Source organism: Ischnura elegans, chromosome 9, assembly GCF_921293095.1.
Source record: "Ischnura elegans chromosome 9, ioIscEleg1.1, whole genome shotgun sequence".
NCBI lineage: Eukaryota > Metazoa > Arthropoda > Insecta > Odonata > Coenagrionidae > Ischnura > Ischnura elegans.
Window position 1 is genome coordinate 100,701,368 of NC_060254.1, and position 22,219 is coordinate 100,723,586.

The 22,219-nt window shown below is 36.6% G+C and overlaps 1 protein-coding gene across 1 annotated transcript in view; it reads left to right on the top strand.

The window, feature by feature from the left end:
- LOC124165295 (lachesin-like) overlaps positions 1-22,219 on the top strand; it is a 1,070,179-nt gene that overhangs the window by 1,016,786 nt on the left and 31,174 nt on the right. The window lies entirely within an intron of this gene.

Consider the following 22,219-nt stretch of genomic DNA (forward strand, 5'->3'; position numbering starts at 1 on the left):
TCAACATCTGACGTACCCTAACAAAATGAAATTGCAAAGTATACAATGATAGCAATAATATTAAAAAGATGGAAATATGAAGGAAATAATAAATACCATGAAAAGCAATAACCGTAGCGTCACAAAAAAATTCATTCGAATATTTTCTCATCCGACCGAAAGTTAAACGTGTTCACATTTTCAGGGAAACATGTGATTGCTACTGCTGTCGTTATCCTTCCGTCGCCACTGTCTTAAGAAAACAATGGAACTGTATTTTTGAGATAATATTTCCTGTATCTATTCTAATATTAACTCGGATGATGTCGTTCCGTGGCGAAACTCGTCGTTTGATATTCAATGCGCGTGTCAAGCACGAATTTTCTTTTATAATATTTCCGTCAAACTTAAGACTCCAATAAAGATGAAATGTAAATACATATCATTTTACTACAGTGATAAACATTCAGTACCAAAATTTATTCGACATGAATTCATCTCAGCAGAAGAGATATGATATGATGAACGATGAAGAATCGAGAACAAGCGAATCCATATGCAGCTAGGACTCAATGTTGGCATTTAATAAAACAATCATTATCAGAATAAATATCAGCAGTGGGGCCAAGGAGTAAATAAATATAAAATGTCATTTTTTCGGTGGAGATTGGAATGTTTAAACTGTTTTCAGAGATGGTGAACGATGTTTATTCGTGGTGAAAAGATTACTTCGCAAATGCAAATGATCGCGCGGGAGAATTACCTATCTAAATTATGTTCTTCCTCATATAACCTCTAATCGATGCGTGTATACGCTATTTCAACGGCAACCATTTTGGCCTTAGGTCTTAACTGTCGCTGGTAAACGATATGGAGCTGGTGGAATTCGGTGAAAAGTGGATCATTGGTGGAACATGTTTATATAAAAATCTGTGGTTTGGCGTTTGCTGCAGCCAGGTTTGCATCCCGCGTCAACAAACGAGGGAAATTATTATGAGCACGATAAGCATCTCGCTACTGCTTGCTATGCATAGATGTTTCCCCGGATGTTAAATAACAAGATAAGCTCTAAAGATAACGGCAGGCTCCTTGAGTGCTATCTAGTGGTGTGTGGCTTTCATAGTTTAGAGCAGTGTATATAAGTAAGCACAAGAATTTAACAGGGCGTTATATCTCCGCAGGCACCTACGATGGGATGTTTACGTCATAACTAAAGGTCACACCCCAGTGGAAACAGTTTCCACCTGCATATGTTTTTTTAAATTTTCCAATTAGTTTTCTTTCAACACTACTGTTGTTTTATCAAATAATGTTGCATTTTCCCTTATGTATCTCAAGCCATGCATGGGAATATTTTTTCCCGAATTTATTAAAATCATAATTCGGATTTAACTTGAATATTAAAGATGAATCCATATTTTTCAGCCAATAAAATTATCCGAAATATAATACATGAGTTCTGAATTATTAACTTTTAACCAATTAAATCCGAAAATGTGGAATTTCATTGGCATTACTAGCTGCTCCAATCAAACTGGCGCCTCTCGGCTTCCATCTTTATTCCTCGTCAGAAAACGATTTGTTTGCTTGACGACGTCATATAATTATTAATTGGATGGCAAATCCACATTTTAAGATCAATTTGACGAGCGAGGGGTAATGTTACATTTATATGAAATACATATCATTTTTAGCACAACAATGAAAATTTGATGCTGAGGTCAAAATATCCTGTATATTATATTTTATTTACGTTAAGGTGAGGGTAGATCTCATCCCTGACCAAGCCACAGTCATGTGAATAACACTCATTTAGGTTTCAGGGGCCAATCCCTTTTCCTGTACTAATTCGCGTTTTCGAAGATTTTGGTTGGGGGGATGTGCAAAGTCTTCGCCTGGGATTTGAACTCCGGACCTTTCGGTTACTAACCAAGCACTGAACCCACCACAGAGCTTGCAAAAATTTAAGGAATTATTCGGAAGCTTCATATGCCAGATGGTCATATCAAGCCGAACAGAACACCATCAAATAATGCGAACTACAGGTAGTAATTCCATTGCATTATGGTATGGGTAATCATTCTCGCGAAAACGAATAGTACTGTGTACATTTATGATTTTTCTATTAAAGAAATACTACAAGATTCCGAAGTCATATTCATGTAGAAATTGAACGTAGCCATACGTAAATTTATGACTGCAGTAATGATTTAAATTTTTGTACACAGGAACGAGTAGATCGTATTAATATTCACATTACGTCCTGCAGAGACATTTTCAAACCAGTCAACCAGTAAAAGAATTTCATCGAATGCGTCGCCTTCCTTCTTTTCCGATAAATTTGCTCGAAAAAATTACTGATCACTTTCGGCGGAAAGGAAAAATTTGTCGATATCCGAGGAGTGAATTTCATTTTCCGCTTCACGTCGCTAGGGCGGACGTAGCAAGTCTTTGGAAAGTTTCCCCAACTCATCACCAGCAACCCAGCGAAAAAAATAGGGGGGATATGACGATCACTGGAAAGTGAGGGTGATTGGAAGTGAACCTTCTAAAGCTGGCTTCCAAGCTGATCGAAGCTTGATTTTTGATAAACTGCGAGGAAGGAGAAAGGCGAAAATATACTTCAGTCATTCAAGGTAGAATGGAAAGGTTTAATGGGAAAGAGGTAAAATTAAATAGCAATAATACTAAACGGTAAAACATGCAATACTTATAAATGACACGAATGACATTAATTACACGATTATTAAGTGAAATAAGCGTTCAAATCCCGAGAATAACCTTCACATTACAAAAAATGGAAGTGTTAATTGGCTTAGGGAAAGGAGTACCCCCTCTTACCCTGAATTTGTGAGCTTCACATTACCAAGGCTTAGTGTGGGGTGAGGACCACCCAAGCCTATTCAAAGAATAATAATAATAAATTTATTTTAAAATTTTTTCTCATTAAATGGAATAAAACTGGGGGGCGTCCCAAAAGAAATTCGAAACCTTAAAAATAAGGACCACCCTAGTGTGTGATAGTCTTTCTATTAAATATTTTCAGTGAAACGCTGTATTTATATTCGATATTTGTTACCAATGATAATGGATTACGTTTTTATGAATTTTGACACGAGGAAATTTTACTTGGCCCAAGAAGCGATGGTGGATACGTCTGCATTTTAACTATCGATAGTATCAGGACTTTATTTAGAATAAAATGGCAATTGATCTGCAAATCCTCTGCAAATATCATGCATTTCGTAATATGTCATTCTTCCCTTTTAATTGGAAGTATTTCAAGATTTTTACTTTTTCAGCTCTGAGAATGGTAAAAGAATATTATTAAACTCGATGCAATAAATGAATTCAATCCCTGGGGAAGCCCTCACCAGGAGAAGAGAAATATTTCTTTATTGCATGAGAATGTAACGGGTTGCTTGCAAAAATGACATTCGAATAAATTCTTTATCTATCACTCTCAATGGAGTGAATGTCTCCAAAAAATTGCAGGAAAGTAAGAAATGTTTTTTCCTTTCCGTTTTATGTTTGAATCACTAAGTGAGAAATTCACAGCAAAATATTAGTCGAATCAGCGATAAATCTCAAACATGAGTTATTAAACGATTTTTATAGCTAATTTTTCCTTCTCTCCTTCGCCAGTACGGACCATGGTCTACACTCAGGTTGGACAAAGCCATCAATGCAGTGTGGAGAAGAGTTTTTGTCGGATTTAATCGATAATGAATGTCGTAGTTGATGGAGTAGCTTGGTAGTTTTGAGGGAACAATGGGGTTGGGAAGGGATGGCGTAGTATCTTTGGGATTAGGGTCGTGCACTCCGCATCGACCTGTCGCAAATCGTTTCTTTCGCTCTTATTTTCGGTGCTCAATCATTCAACCACTAAGCCTTCCGGGCATTATCGTCCCTGAAAAAGTGCACGACACAACACTCTTCCGTAGAAAAGCCTCGTTCGGAGGATGAGGAACCGCAGTGTTCGCGTAAACATACCTTAAAACTGCTGTTCCTGACGTAAGGTTCGTCAACCTCTGCCAGCTTACGGGTTAAGATGAGTGTGAAAACAGATTTAGCTGTTCCGGAGTAGTGAAGAGCCTATTTTGGAATCTGTGCGTGGAAAATGTAGGTGAAATGGAAACTTGAAGCCTGAAACGCTACGCCTTAATTTTTCATATTTTTTTTAAGGTTGAGGAATTGGGAATAGCATCTACAAGCTCGTAATACCTTTCAACTCGACATGGCTAAGTTATTAATAGAGCATAGCTTAGGTTACTTATTGATTATTATTGTTCTCTTTAACATGCATATAGACCGAACATCCGAATAGTAGCATTGACCTTTACTCACTGTCTAAATAATTTATTTATTTATTTTTGTGCCACCGAAAACAAAACCATTGGCTTTTCATGTCGAAGTTTTTAATCTAAAAAGTAATCGTACAAGACCATCAATTCCCTAGATAGGGAAAACCTACCGAGGCAGAGCTCGACGCCACGACCTCTTTTGCAGCAGGCAAGGGATGTACCCCGCCGCCACCGAAGCCGATTAAGGTGAAATGATTCATCCTTAGGGGTTGTAGCCATGAAGAACATATTTTGTTTGCTTTTATACAAGGATTTACAGCTAAGACGGCAAAAATTTAGCTAAAAATTTTGTGAAGGAGCACGTATAATTATTGCTGATAGGATGGCTTAAAATAAAGCACTTTAAGCAGCCTTGTTACCATTTTTACGATGAAAGGTGTTTTCTCCTCGGATTAATACCAGAGATAAGAAATATGTAAGATTAGTACCTGTCCGAGGTTAATGACGTTGGAGGTGAGAAAGGGAGATTGGGGAATAGGGGAAGCGAGGAATTGGTGGAGACAAACGTGGAGGCGGTATGTAAGGACTTTGAATGTAAAAACGGAGATCGGAGCGAAATGAGCAAAAGCAAGGACGGGGGAAGCAGGTTACTGGCGTCGTGGGATACGAAACATGGGAAATAGAAGGGAGGATCGTAGCCAGAGTGTCTTGTATTATTTTTTTTCATTTTTAGGCTCGGGAAACGATAGAAGGAACTTAAAGGAAAGAAATATTATACATTTTTTCGAGGAAACGGAGCTCCGGAGAGTTTTGAGAAAAATAACGGGAGTATAAGCTGCTGATTAAGGTTTTGCGGGTAAGCCTACTAATTCTTAGAACGTCGGCAAAAATCGTAAATCAAGAAAAGGAATGCTAGCATTTGGTTCACAATCTTTGTATTAAAACAGTATGCATCACTGTATCCATTAAATTTAAGCCTCAGTACCGACTATTGTGAGTTCATTTTACTCCAATGTTGGGAACAAGCTATTTGCACGACTCTATATACGCCTTCAAGCATTTCGTATATTATCTTATAAATTTGTCATATAATTAAGATGGGATACTATATAATACAAGATATTTACAGATAAAAACATGGAAACACCAGAAAAGCCTGTTTTTTATAAGTTATAATTATATGTTGTCGTATTTCTATAAGTTTTTTTGAGATTGAAGTAAAAATATGAATTTTCCCATAAACCAACGTAAACCTATGAATAGGGATGCGGTAAATATAGATAATGAACACCTTTTCGCTCGAATCACGTGATGCCTAGCCTTGAATGATTCCGAGGTTCCTTGCAAGTAAAATAATTTAAGACTGATAGATTCCAAAGGTACATGATGACATTTTTCTATTATTGCCTTTTAGCTGGTATTTATGCTTTTCCGCATCACTTTAATATTACAGTAGAACCCAGTAGCCGTTAACTTTTCCGGGTTGTAGTGCGATCGTCCTATCTTTTAACAACGCTTGTGTACATTTCCTCTCGTTAAATTTTTTCCCACGATAGCATGAAAACTAACTCCGTAAAAGTTAAATTATTGTTTGTTTGTGGCGAGGAAGGAACCGTTAATATTTAGTTTGATATAATTCTGAAGTGAAAATGGTTATTCTGGAAACTGCCATGGTTAAAGAATTCTAGTATTCAGTAGAGGGTAGACTTAGAAAAAAAACTTATTTTTTCGTGTCTGATTGTATTTGTCCCATTTCAGAGGGACAGAGAAGAAAAAGAGGTGGCCATAGTAGTGAGGCATGAATTTTTGTTTTAATTTTAATTGTTTTCATGGTGGACTCGTGGTATTATTCTACTATTGTTGCGAACGGATTTGTCCTATTCGAGTGTTTCATCTCCAATGTCTAAAAAATACAAACAGAGTCATAGCAGCTAAAAATTTTCTAATAACAGTTACATTTGACATGTGATAATTGTGTCACATCAATTTGGATGCCCTCTTTCGCTACTCTTTCGAAGAATGAAGGTGGAACCTATTTTTCATGAGAAACCCCCATTGTTATTGTTTTTGGAACGGCCTCTACATTTACCCACCATTGATAAGGAGTTGGCATCCCTGTATTGAGAGGATGTTGCGGGAGAAATTCCTTTCGGGATAAAGGCGGGGTTTATTTGAGGGTTGGAAGGAGTCATCGGGATGAGAAGGCGGGTTGTCTAATCTGCCGGGGACAGGATATTGGCGCACACTAAAGCGATCTTCTTTAGCCCGCTCACCTCGCCATTTCGCCGCTAACTCCGTCTCATCTGTTCCGTATCGCCCCCACAATATCACCTCCCCCTCCCACCATCTCCAATCTTTTTGATCAGTTTTCTTCCCCCCCATCCCCTTCTTTATTTTGCCCTGCGATACCGAGCGACCGCGAAATTCAAAAAAAGGACGAAATAACTATTACGACTAGATTAAATAGCGTGGTGACCAGGTCACAGGGTAAATATGAACAAGAGTGATTCTCGTATTGGACCAAGAATATTGAGTCAAAATCCACGTGGTGCCTATCATTGTTTGATTTGCTGGCTACAACCGTACTGTTAATTATGATGCCCTTTACTTCCATCACAAATTTTACTTATTTATTCATTTATTTATTTATTTAATCTAGTCCAAAAACAGCACGAGGCCATTTACAGAGGATTACAATAACAGGAGAAACAATTTGATAATTTTAAGCAAAGTAACCATTAATGAACAAAAAATATTCAACAGTACTTACAAATAAATAACAAAGAATAGTAAATTTCATCGGATGGTATGAGGAATAGGGGAAAAATAACGATAGCGATGATGCAAGAGGGATGAGGGATTAAAAAAAAGGATCAAAATTTGGAACACATTTGGCATAGCAGTTAATGGAAGAAGGAAATCTGAAGAGAAAAGAAGGTTTAGAGACAGAAAGGCGGGGGATGAAACAATGAAATAGGTCACTCGACCTCGTCGTGCGCGAAAGAACACGAAGCGGAAAAAAAGAAAGAAGGTCAGATGATCTGTATTTGCCATTAATGATATTTAATAAGTCTCCGGTCATTGAGGATACGGCGATCAGCTGAAGTAGCAATGCCAACCCAACCCATTTCATTGACATCATATTAAATTATGACCTCCCTATCTCAACCACTAGGATAAAGTTTCTATCGTCTCAAACTTAGGTATTTTTTGCCGAAATATAATTGAATTTTAATTATATTGAAATAATAACTAGAAAAATAGCCAAAATCCTCAGTGAACAAAGTATGCCTACAGAGGGGGAGAATAAATTGTGTATTGCTGAAATATTTTTATAATAATTTAATTCGTTAACTTTACCGGTTTCCCACCAAGCGACTGAATTTGGATTTTCAATCCAATCATCGAAGCTTTCCAATTCCGAATTCTTTTAAAATAAACCAATTGACTTGAAATTTTGCATGCAGCGATGGAATGTGTCATCAAATATTAGGGACACAGCACCAATTGACGCTTCGATCCTGTTGACGCTTTCTACTTGTTCTTGGGGGTGGAAAACATTTGTTTTCTCAGAGAAGGATTTTTTTCCTTAATTAAGAAAAGCTTCTTTCGTTAATCAAAAATTTCCCATCTTTCTAATAATGTTATCACGCTAGATCCCCTAACAATGAAGTGTATTAAGGGAATGAACGGGTAATTACTAACCAGCGAAATTATTATGATTTCCAAAGTCTTTCTCATAGATTGAATTCTGGATCAGTTGTACCATTTTTTCTTTTTATTTTTGTTTCTAAAAATTCCTCGTTTAGCCGTGAAAGCCGAGAATATTATCGATAGTATATGGCCAAGCAATTATATATAGCTTGGAATTTTAAGTTTGACGAACGATTTTTTCGACTTTCAGGCATAAAGATGTGTCAGAGTCAATTCATTGTCATCTTTTCTGATCACAGAAGTAGATAATTTAAATCAGCAAAAATGAATAGACACGTTGAAATGATTATAAAACGCGTTTTAAATAACTTTCGCCATTATTAAGAGTGGAAAGAGCGTACATTTTTATTCATTTCAACTCATAATTTTGTCTCACTATATTTCACCGAGCAAAATTTTAACTGTACAATTATCAATACACCAACGGATCGATTGCAAATTGCAAACAATAGTAGTGAAGCTTGAAAAATTTTTCGATGCTTGGATTTTAAAATTATTTTTATTCAACAATAAATTCCTAAGTAACCTTAATTTCTCAATATAATTAACAATAGCGGGCGTAACTTAGTGGGAATTCTTTATCGTATGCATAGAAGGAATAAAAACTTGGCTATTTCCGCATGGTAATTTATGGAGATAGACCATGGTTTCATTACAGCGTAACATTATCAAGGTAAATTAGTAAATAAATTTATAAAAATAAATAATTAATAAATAGATAAAAATAAATAATAAATTAATTAATGAAATAAAATTACCTAGATAATTTCACGCTGTAAGGAAACGATGTTTGGTCACAACAAATAACCATGTGGAAATAGCCAAGTTTTCATTTCTGCTATTCCTACTTTAATGCCTCATAAAAAAAGAAGTTGGAGCTTTGAACTCCAAAAATCGTCTTCATGTGTGAAGGTCTTTTTCTGTCATTCCGAATATATTCCGTTAATACTGCACCTACAGATATGAATGATGTATCATTTTAAATGTTGAATTACTGGCTTCTTACGAAAAATACAATTCCATTCTCAAATACCACTATTTTAATTTGACTTAAATGTTTTAATTTTCTCATGTTGATTACTCACTTGTGTATAAATTAGACTTAACACATTTTTTTTGTTATAAAGTTGAATAAAACCGACCATGCCTTAGCGCATTACAAGAAAAGAATTCCCAATCAAAGTGGCCTTTCCAATAATGAATCACAGGGTTAGACCCTTTAGAGAGCCGATTGTACTTTCCTGAACCCGTTTTTTTGCATGGACAGTTATATGTTGTATTTTTTAGAGTTCGCAATTTCCATGATATTTATTTTGTGCTAAAGAAACTAATGACCGAAAATTTACTAAAATGATGAAAACATTGTTACTGCCAATATTGCCTTTCAAGAATTTTAGTAAATTGCGTGCTATTATTCAGTAACAGACGTCATACTCGATCCTACTAGTACCCAGCTCTCCTTCCTGTATTGTATTTATATGTTTTGTATACTTTTGCAAGTAAACAAGCGTAAAGAAAGTACTTCATTATACACCTTCTTCACTATTTACATTCCAAATACCCTGTTTCCTTGAAATACTTATTCCATGGTAGCATGAAAGTGCGGAATTTACGTTCGGGTGATCTAGTTAAGCATACTTATGGTAGTTTCCATTTGATGAGGAGTACAGTTTTTTAATTCCTTTTTCCTGTTCGTAACGTTAAAGTAAGCGTATCTCGACCTCTTACCATCGACCTAGTTCTCCAGAAGTGTTTTGCGAGGATTTTATGATAGCAATGCATATTGCATGCTTTTTATGGTCATTTTTATGGTTGTCACTGTCAATTAGTGCTGAGACAAGTGCAAAGAAGTGCTTTGAGGCTGGAAGGAAATGTTTTCTTGCGATGCAGACTTAAGATAAAGCTTTCAACTGTCACCATCTCATTTGCTCTGATTGATACTGGATATCATTTGCACGCTGTCACATCTCGCAAAAGTAGTACAGAACGTTATGCGGTGAACGATAACCCTGCTCAAATGCTCCTTAAGTAAGGAAAAGACGCTGTAAAGCAATTTGGAACGGATGTCCTTATTGCAACCCGCAAAGCTAATCTTGCATGTGAGAGTTCATTGATATACGGTGCATATTATCCTAATCAAACTACCAAAGGAATGTACTCCAGACCTTTGATGATAGTAAAAGTGGTAAAGTTGGATTGATGAGTTACGATAATCCACCACACAGTTTTTGTCGTGTAATAAGATATGTATATCATTAGAGATTTATAGCTCCTATGCCAGTTACTATCCTTGGACTTGAAATAATCAGAGCAATTTGATGGCTGCGTAATAGAACGGAATCATAACTGAAATTGGATAGAATGACTTATTCTGTCCTTTGGTATCCAGATGGCGGTAACTATAGGCTGAAATTCTTGCATCGTTACATTACAAAAGCCTGTAAAGTTTCGATTTACTGCTGAAACTGCCATTTTCTTTTTCAAAGAATTTTTTTTACATCATTCAATATAGTTATTAGGTGATTGAAGTTGATGAAATTATTTTTTTCACTTATTTAACTTGTTTCATTTGAACTAAGATTTGGTATATTCACTGTATGATGTTTTCCGTCAGTGATTTTATTTCTTGTCACCAAACTTAAGATACTGGCCCCATGTCTATACTCACAGCCACCTTACGTAGAGAAACTTGCACTCAACACTTCATTCAGAGTAGGTGTTCACATTAGTTGTCATGGAGGATAAAGGGAGTCCTGGACCAAGAATCGAACCACGCACTTTCTGTGACAAAAATTGTTGTGAGAAGCAAGGAACCTAGATTGACTGGCGTTCAGCACATTGGTCCGTGGCTCGATTCCCAGTTCAAGTGAATATTTTCCATGGCTAAAACTGATGAGCTTCGTTGCGATTCACGTGGAAGGATTGAAATACATTTCACTTTCCAAGTACTCGTTTTTATGTCATGTTTGTCCCGTTTGGGCAAATGATATCGAATTTTGTCGTGAATTCAGCAACCAATACTCACATAATACTAAAATGTTTTTAGGAGAAACAAAGAACCGAATTCATCCTAGACTCGATGCAGATTCCCTGCATTCTTGCCACATAATACATAATTTGGAAATTTTATTTTACTGCTACGCAAACATTGGAGTCGTGACGCCGCTACGTATTTTTCCCTTACATTTTTATTCAAACCATTGTTCATTTCAATCGTTTTGCATTCCTATCACTGTAATCATAGAGTATTAAGCATGGAAGTCGGTTGGGACGATTTCTTAATTTAAGTGGTTTCAATGCTTCCCCGTTAAATATTACACATCGCATTTTCTACAAAAAATATTCTCTGCGTACGTTAGTTAAATATGAGAACCATTTTTAAAAATTATGGATTCATAACATATTTTGAAATTTCCATTTGCCAAATAGTTTAAATTATATATCCTAGACCATTTACAGCTGTGAACATCTTGGAAAGAATTGCTTCAAAAGAATAACTGTCTCTGAAAGTATTATTAGCCTATTATTGATTGAACTTTACTTTATCCGGGGTAAATACCACGTTCTGCTACCTGAAACCATCTCATCTTCAATTTTTTGTTGTTTCCGAATCACCTTCTAATTTCTATTTTCTTCTTTCGTACCGAGCATTCTCCATTCAAGCTACCTTGGAACGCCATAAATTAACCCCTCAAGCGCGGCGGGCATTTAATTATATCCCATCCCAGCGGCCGGTTGAGATATAAATTATTTCGCCTTTTTGGCAATATTAATTTAAATAGCAATAATTTATTTAAATAGCAATTTGAACAAATATTTATTTTGTTTTATGTAATGGGTTCTCTAAAATTATCAATAAATTTTCGGTATTCAAATATTTTAATTTTATTTCGAGTAAGCTGCGAGTTCTCTGACATTCCATGCAGTTCTTTATATAACGACATGATATGTTTTAGTGATTCGGGATTCAAAATTTCATGACCTATTGGATATTTTCGATAGTATTACCCGTTACGCCTACTTGAAAATTCATCTCTTCGCCCATTTCTCCTATTTTGTTCTATTATTACCGAATCATTTCACATAGTCAATGAAAGGCCTTGAATAGATTAATAACATTCTGAGATCCAAGTGTGATGGTGTGGCATTGTTCCATATTGAAATGGACGCGTGCTATATTCCAAGATTAAAAATTTATAACGACCTAGGTTCCAATGTTGTAACATCCCCACCTTACCTTACCATCTTTACGCTATCACCTAGAAGAGTAGCATTAAAACCTAAGTCGTAATAACTTTGATGATCTTAGAAAATTGCAATTGTTCATTTCAATACTTGAATATATATATATCCTTTCCTTCCAAATGCATGATTTTCCGTCCAGTCAAATCCATCCTGCCGTATAAATATGACTTTCTTGGAATGCTTTGGTACAAAAAAATAACTTTATCGAAAAGTATCTCTGGAGATGCTATATTGTCTGTACTTTAGTTTCTCGGTGTAAATATATATCTATCACTTTTCTCCCCCCCCCCCCCCCCCGAAACATTTCTCATCTCCACTTATATTACTTTTTGTTTTCGAATCATACGCTCATTTTCTTCTTTCCTACTTCATTCTTTCTCTCTTCCATTGACCTTGGAACGCGATGGATCAAAATAACAGTCCTCGAATAGATCCATTCCTTCTACTCTGAATGCATCAATTTTCATCCTGTCTAACCTAGCATGCCGTATAACTATAACTTCCTTGGAATAACTCTCTCAAGAAGTATCTAGGATCCCTTACGTTGTGTATACGTTAGTATATCCGGAGTAAATATGACTTTCCACACCCCAAAGCCATTTTCTTCCTCACTAATTTATTGTTTTCAAATCATCCGCTGATTTTTATCTATCCAGCTTCATTCTCTGCCTCTTCCAGTGTCCTTGGGACGCCAAAGATTTGACGATAGACCGTTGGATAGATCCGTCCCTTCTCTTCCGAACGAGTCACTTTTCACCCCGTCAGTGTTCATCCCTCTGATCCCCTTTTAGACCTAATTCTCCTCTTTTACATTCCCCGTCCCTTTATTTCCATTTCCTATCGCCCGCCTTCGCTCCTTGCATCTCATTTTTACTGCACTTTTATGTCCACCGGGTTCAAAATAAGAAAAAGGATTGAATCTCGGGTAAAGGAAGAAGGAGATATGCATAATAACCTCGACATTTTATTGCCGCAATAACCCTTTCGCCTTTTTTATTTACCCTATTTTTTCTCCCTTTATGTCCTTACGGTTTTAGCCTGTCTCATTTATACTCCGGTTTCTTTCTATTGTTTAGGCGGCTGTTCAGATACTAAACCCATGAGAAGTACTTATTCTTTCCGTCCTGAATTTAATGGCATAACGGTGGCTTTGACGGAGGTACCGATGCCATGGTGGTTTTACGTTAAAGAAAGCTCCTTCTCAACTTCCATTCTCTATTTCCTAAAGTATTTCAGTGCTATTCCATGAATTTTTAACCGCAACAGCTTAGTAAAGAACGAGATTATCCGTCGTAGGTTGCGGCTTTGATAGCTAACGCAACGTTTCCGGTTCCCGTCATATGTAGCTCCAGGAATATCATCTTGAAAATTATTTTTATCGCCTCCTTACTTCGTTTTTACTAATTTTGCGCTTCAGTAGCCACCGAATTTTAGTGGATAATGTTTATAGTCTGTGCTACAGTTTTTTGTGAATTTCTAGCGTCATTCTCCGAAACTAAACTTTATCTTTTCCTTATTTCCAATTGGGATTCCTTTCCATTTGAACAGGGAGCACGAAACAAATGCGTTTGTGTGGCTCGACTTCAAGTCATGAATATAAATAGTTTAGCTCATTAAGTTTTTATGCTGCCCTTATGGTGTTACACACAGCTAAAAAAAATTTCTGCATACAACGGTTTAAATGTAAATGATGTGCGCTCAGTGGTTCATGTAAAAATCAATCCATTTTATTTGTTTTTATTTTTGAAATCTTTCTGTAAATATAACCCTACGTCATGGAAACTTCAACTGTAAACTCTCTCGTTGGTAGAAACTGAATGAAACGTTACAGCATACAGAGGTAATTAAATTTCCATATTTTGTGAATAATGGATTTTCAGTATCACAAGAAAGTTATAGCGATTAAATCAATACTTTCTGTCATTAGCGCAGTGATGGGGGATATTGGGGGATAAAGCCCTCCTCGAAACTCCAAGAAATTTTGAAAATAATCCATTTTACTTGATTAGATAGATATTACTTATAGAATAGTGTAAGGATTGATAAAATATCCCTCAGAAAGCCTTAAAACTCACGATTTTGAACTATTTATCTTGAAAATTTTCTTGGGTGGGTACCCGCACCTCCCGTATTCCCTACCCCCCAGTATTAGTTGCTCCTAAACCCCTCCCCCCTAGCCTTAATTCGTAGCTGTGCGTCTTCTTTCAGTATAGAGAACAGTCTTATTCTAAAGATTTACTTATTCAACATGATTTACTTATTCAAGATTTATGCCGCATTCAAAATCACAGGATATTAAAGTAATATTTATCTAAAAATCTGCATCAGTGAAAGTATAGTATAAGGTATATCAACAAGCTAACATTGTTTGAGGGAGAGTCTAAAATTAGTCAAACTGAAAATTTATTTGTAAATCTCTTGTTATCTAGTTTTTAATCGTTTTAAATAATTGTATTTTAGCGTTTCCTGACTGATAATTTTCATCCTCGTGCTTAATCAAAAATTATCATTTAATCTGCTTTAATATTCTGGTCAATAAATCTACTAATACAAATTGGTAACAAGGATTTTAGAACAGCGAATTCGTCTCCCTTACTAAGACTCGCTAGAATATTTTCTCCTTTATGACTTGTTTGCCCCAAGTCTTTTCACCCTTACTATTATTTCTATGTTAGAGCTCTCGATATATATCTTTGGTTCCTCTCGTTTATTTTTGTTTTGCAAATTTATGTGAAAGCAACTTTAATCAATGCTCTTCAGCCTATTCATGCGCGCTTTATCTTTTGTTCTATATTACACATTTAAATGGATTAAAGCTCAATTCTTCCCAAATTTTCCTCATCGAAAAGACTGTCCGTTGTTATCCAGTATCCGATGCACATCCACTATTGTTCCTGGACCGATCGTTTCTTATGGGGATAATTCCGCGGGCTTCTCCGATAACACTCCTCTGTTTCTTTACCGTTCACCCAACCCTCTATTGAGAACAGCGGGAATTAGAGGAAATTTTCCTTCTCATGTTCTTGGCTTCCCAGACGCCAATTTCCCATCTTATCTCTTTCCAACTCCTTCTGTCAACCATCCGAAACTTTTATACTTCTGCTTTCTTTAGATATTCGGTCTTTCCTCCAGCTCAGTGAGAAGCAAGATTTTTTATTGTGCTTTCAATCCTTAGGGCATCTGTTTCTTCATAATGGAGGACCTTCACTCGGTTTTTAAACCAAAGACAGTTTTGACAGATTTTACAGCGTTAGCTAGGGCATATATTTTATGAAAGGAGGGGTAGCTATTTCCTAATTGATGCAACCCACTGCTCTCAACCAGCCCGGTTCAGGCTGATTGCTTAGCTGCTTACCTTTCTACACGAAATAATCTACGTTGTTATTTACTCATCCGGCAGAGTAGGCCTCACGAATGGGGTTGTTTATCTATTGTATTACATGGTGTATAATTCATTTCAAGCTCCTGGAATTCTATAAATCAAAAGTTTGAGAAAAAAACAGAACCTCAATTTTCCGTTTTCTGGTGCGACGCCTACTCTCAAGCTTTTCGCGACGAATACACCCTTATTTAAACGTATTTAACTTTTCGAAGATATGTTGATGACACCTCAAACTCATGCCTAGCTTCTCTGCTGCTCTCGGTCTTGTGCATGGGCCGCGTACGGTTCATTATGGTAAACACTGTTGCGAGTGATTCCTTTGATAGGTCTTACTGAGTAAAATGAGTCAGATCTCTAACGAATTTTGCTTTCATGTCGGAGTGAATGGCTAAATTGTTGAATTGTGGAGAGGTAAAAATTAAAACAATTGCGCTAGTGCGTTTACGTTTCATTGCAAGACCCCGGCCATAGTGCTGCAGTGTTGCGTTTTATTGAGGTGATTATCTATGAAACAGTTACAAATTATGCACTGTGGAGGGACTTCACTTAATTTAATTTTGTTCTATACTCGGTTACCTCGTTTACACTTCCCTCACCCGCTCATGACTCTACCTATGGCTAACTCATCCGTGTTTTCACCAATCCTTTGGCCAAAATTTAGCGGCTATATCGAACCGTTAGCAAACATCTTGTTCCATCTCCTATCGTTGTCTCATGGTATTTTGTGGTATTGCTACAACCAGATAGAGATTGGGTTGTCTTCGAGAAATCAATGCTCCTCTTGGATTTAACATTGGGACATAGGGACGCAGAGAAACTTTTTCAGTCGCCACTTTAAGGAAATCGTAATGATAGTCGAATTCTTTCATGGCTATCTTACATTGGATCCCAGAGTAACTCCTATATTCTTCTGTGACTATGCCATTTACTTTGCAATAATCATCGTATGACATTTTCTTTCATAAAAACATGTATACATACGTTTTTTATGTCCTCCGTAAGCAATACCGGTGCCTAAGAAAATTTTACTAATAAAAGTAACCGAGACCGGCAAGATATAGTGGATGGATATCCTGAGAAAAGAGAACTCTTTTACAGGTTTTTTGGTAACCGTGTAAAGCGTTTCGATCCTAAGATTATTCTCTAATCGAGAACACCTCCAAAATAAAAACAAGGTTCCAATAGAAAAGGGTAATAAGACTTCTAGAACAGCGAATTCGTCTCCTCACTAAGACTTGCTACAAAATTTCCTTCTTTATCACTTGTTTGCCCGAGATATTTTCACCCTCTCTGTTATTTATACGGTAGAGTTCTTTAGTTGACAATGACCTTACGGTCATACTTAAAAGTAACTTGAGTGGTCTAACGGTCCAAAAGGGGTTTTTACAATTCGCAATAAACTTGTGAAAAATTACAATCCCATTTTTTGTTTAATCAAAATTTTACTAATTGGATAGAACCTCATGAAACAGTTTTACGTAAATATGACGCTAATCAAACTCTTATGGGTGTGCACTGTGGAAATTCACCCTTGGATACAGTCTCTACAACAACTAATCTGCACTTTTGATGGCAATGCAATAATGGCATGCAATAATGACAATGCAATATTCTATAATATTTCATTAAAATAGGAACTGCATCTCGATTTTAATCAGAATTTCAAGTTAAATATGGAGATTAGTTCAAAAACTGGCCACCAAAATGCGATGGCAGCGCTGCAATCATTATAAAGAAGGAGAATGATCATAGCAACAAATTTGTTTGCATCAGATTTAATTGAAAATTTTTCGTGAGGAAAATATTTTTTTTTATAAAATTTTCCCTCTTCTCCCTCCAATATCCTTGAACCCTATCCTCCCCTAATCCCGATCGTCTGCTCCGATGTCTCTCCCAGTGATACCCTCACGAGGGTTCCGCTTTCCCTTTTTCCGTCCCTGCCAGACCCTGGTTTCTCATTACCCTCCCTCCGGCCAATCTTCACCACTTTTCCGCCTCTCCCTACCCCCCCCCTTTCTTTCTATCTTCCCATCATATAAAAGACAACTTTTCGAGAGGGAACAATGGTGCCACATTTCAGCACCTGTCCCGGCCACCTGTCCGCACGGGGGCGGAAAATTTGCTTGCGTTCTGGCAACGTCGCCCGCATCTTTTTCTCCTCTCTTCCGAAACCCTCTTCATTGGGATCCACCCCCGCCTTCGCTTTCTCTATCCCTCCCTCCCTCACTTGATCCGAGAGCCAACCATCACCCCCATACTTAGGTACCTTTCCCCGATTCCAGCAATTCCACAGCAACCCTTTTCCTCCGCCACCGAGAAAACTGAAGTCACGCCTACCAAATTACTGCACACGCGTGTCATGGGAAAAATAGGGAATGATAGAATAAAATAACTTTGTTTTATTCCACACTTTATTTTAAATAGCACGACCCGGGTTTAAGCATCTAATTCAGCACCTGATGATAGCAATAGATGCTGAAACTCGGGTCGTGCTATTTATAATGAAGTGTGGAATAAAGCAGTTTTTTTTATTTTATTATATGATGAAGCCATTACACAAAGTAAAGCCCGAGACCGTGTCTTATACTAAAATAGGGAATGTTTTTTGTAATATAAATTTTTTAGTATAGTTTATAAATATTCAGTATATGTTTTTTTGGAATAGTAAACTTCCTCGTTAAGTTTCCAGGTGTTTCAGCTTTTTAAATTTCTAATGCCTTAAAAATTATCGCACCCACTTAAAACAATTACAAGATATATTAAATATTTTATAGCAAACACTCATGATGATGTTTAACAACGTTTGAATAAACTCGCACAGTTGTTTGTCATCTTGTTCAAGTGAAATCTTACGACTCAATTTTAACACACTTTCTTTAACTCTGAAGGTGGAACTTTCATGAAAACTCAGAACCCGATGAAAGTGCAATATTCTAAAATATTATATCGTAATGGGAACTGCGTCTCGATTTTATTAAGAATTTCAAGTTAAAAATGGGGAGTAGTTCAAAAGCTGGCCACCAAAATGCGATGGCAGCGCTGAAATCATTGTAAGGAAGGAGAATGATAGAAAATGATAGCAAAAATTTGTTTGCATCAAATTTTATTGAAATATTTTCGCGAGGAAAATATTTTTTTATACAACTTACTATTTATTTTTATTGTAATATTTTTACTAAAAAGCTTATTAATGGTTCCCGATTTCCATCAATAAAAAAGAATGAAATATTTTGCAGGATATGCATATACACTACAAATGCTTTGAATGAATGATGAATGAATGAATGTTAAATTTAGCCTGGGGAGTACAAGTAAGTATAGCATCACGTAACTAATGGTATAATTGGCCACGATATAAAAAATATGCTAGGAAACATATTCGCTTAGTAAATCGCCATAATACGAACTCGTATTATTATATGAGAGCTTAGCATTTGCCTTTTAGATTATGTGGCGTTTTTTTAAATTTTCCAAAGATAGCGAGATTGAGTCACAGAATGTGTATGAACATATGCAGAAAACTAATATGAGTAAAATACGCATAGAATACGTTATAAAACGAATGAATTACCTTAGTTAATTTAACTTTATTCTCATTCAGTTTCTATTTCGCGTTCCGGTTCCAAAATGGAAACCATGGAATGTTTCTAAATGATGAAATGGGTTCTCAGAATTTTTTTAGAGTTAATGCCGTATGGCGTAGCAATAATCAATGAATTGAAGGGAATAAGTCACCGACTGGATGTGTCACGATTGTTACTCCTATTGAGCACTTGTTGACTGAAGAAAACATATTTAGCTGAACTTTCACTTTAATTCTATCATCAGTTATCATTGTAAATTACACCTGCGCCTACATAATATGCCGCGATTCACTTCTTGTGAGTTTGGCAAGGGGTCACTTCACTTGCATGCAGCATGCAAGAGAACCCGCACATGCACACCACACGCTCATGTACATGTTACGCATTATAAAAAAATATACTTCTCATTCGCGCAAAGGCGTAAATTGCCTACGGCTATTGATTCCTGTAGATAATTCATGCAATGTTAGAACAATGGAAAAATAAAAATATCCAATGAGTTGTCCTAGCGAGTGACGCCATTAATTTTACTAAGCGAGACTATGTTGATATCCTTAATACTACGAGGAAAGAATTACGTTTTATATATTTCTCTTTTTCAGTTTATTTCCTAAATTTTCTTCTCGTGATCACGTCTACCATAGTATGAAGGTAAACCAAGGATATATTTCACGTCGTCTGAGAACAAATTTTCTTCGAAATGACTTAATAGATTAAGCCCATACTTTACCATATGCTCCTGTAAACATTCCAACCATAACTTGCCTTAAATACTATAAATGCTGCACTTTTTATCAAAAAATCTAATGTTATAAATACTTAAGGCCTGTTTACACTCAAATTGTACGAGTGCTTATGCAGAAAATAGAATCTGTTCTAATATGGTTAATAATTTCGTGAATGTTCCGTTCTGGTCATCAATCAAGCAAAAATCATCAATCCAAAAAGATTGACTCGTTCGTCGTGACGTACTACGCCGTAGATCGTGCATCGCACTATCGTTTAAACACTTGAATCGGAATATTAATTTCGAAACGTCCCATGTATTTTGCTCGATCCATCTTTCGACTGGCCCATTACCTCCGAATTAACATATCTCTAGTTACATGAAGCGAAATGATTTACAATATTGTTATAGTGGGAGATTTGCCGTTCCGTTCGGGATAAATTCGATTTATGCCGAGAGCGGGGGTCTCGTGGGAGGAAGGCACACAAAGGGACGAAACGTCGTCGGTGGGCCATTGTGCGTGGAGTGAGCCATTCCGAGGCGCCAGTCATTCATTACACAATGGCATACGTGGGCGTACACATGATCGTATACAAACGCCTGGTTCTCAGCAGCCAGCCTCCTACTCCGGCATGAGAGCCCTTTCGTCACAAAGCACTCGGGAGTGCGGCGGGCGGCGGAGGTGATGGGGGAAGTCAAGTCGGTCCGCTGAAGAATCTCTCTCGGTGTATCTATACGCGGAAGAGTGTAAGCCACACTTCCGATGTGCATTTGTTTGGCTGCCTAAAGGCCGTTGTACACGGGGTACGTCATTACGCAATCTGACGTATGCACGAAGGCGCAATCAAAATTGCGTCGTGTAAAGCGGTGAATTGCTAGCTGAAAACATGATGATATTACGAGCTTGGAATTGCAGTCAGGTCATTATATCTAAAAATATGGCCTATAAGGCTGTTCCATCTTCTTATTAATGTTTCCATGAGACTTCTCTTATCTCTTACTCCTCTTAGGACTGTCTTATGAGAGAATTCGAGAGGGAAAAATAGCCCTAGCTCTAATTCCAAGCTCGCATTCTCGCATTTTCAACATGTTTTCAATGCTAACATGCGCAATAACATGCCCGATTGTAAAACGGCCTTACGGTTTCTTGCACTTCTATGGAAGTATTTCCATGCTTAGGTCAACAATCCTAAGATTGGTTTGACGCTAGTTTCCACGTAATTTTCGTATCAGCTAATCTTTCCACACCAACGTATTTCTTCTCTTGCAAATCCTTCTTTACTTCTTGCGTTTATTTGATTCGAAGTCTTCCTAATTGGTTCTTGCCATCTACTTTCCCTCGCCTATTGTCTTCATCAGACCATCGTGTCTAAAATTATGGCTCAAATGGTTGTTCCATCTTCTTATCAAGGTTTTCATAAGACTTATTTCTTACTCTTTTTAGGACTTCCTCATTACTGATTCGGGCTATGGAGCCGCAAAGAAAAAATGCCTAACTTTCAGAAGTGAAGGTTAAAGTTAGATCAATGTTAATTTAAGTGTCTCATGGTATTCGACGATTACCGCATGGTAACACATTATCTTTGATTTAGATATTTTAATGTATATTTGTTAATAAACAAGAGCAGCTAAATTGTAAAAGGAGATAAAGGAATTAAAACGAGAAACTGATAAGCATAAGGTACGAAATTTAGAAAGAAATTTTTGAAAAGTCGATTTCTTTATGGCTTATTTCCATAGAAACAAAAATTTGTTTACATCAAAGCGTATTCAATTGAAAAGCGAAGATATATAAGATAGAAAATCAGTCATTATTTTTGATAAATTACATTCTCTATAATAAATTTCGGTGTTATCAAAATCGAAAATGTGGTTGCGATTAATTCCATAGTTAACAAGTGCACATAATGCCATTTTTAAGGATGATTCGCGCTGTTGATTGTAGTTCCTGTCTTGCTGCCGATACATGATTGCAGTCGAAAGATTTCTAATCAAACCTTCCATAAATGATAGGTGGGTAAAAATGATTTTATTTTCATTGATTGTGATAGAGATAACGTTTTATTTTTTACGTTCTTTTTTCCGTTAATATTCTTTTTAATGTGTAATGCTACATTGTCATATTATACTCACCAGAAGATTTTATTGCGCATTTTATTAGACATCTAGCCAACTGAAAATAAACGATTCTCAAGTAACGAGTGGCAGACAAAAAGTATATGACTTTAAATAGTGAACATAAGAGGCCGCAGGCCTTTTTAGGGGGAATCTGGGTGGGCAGAGG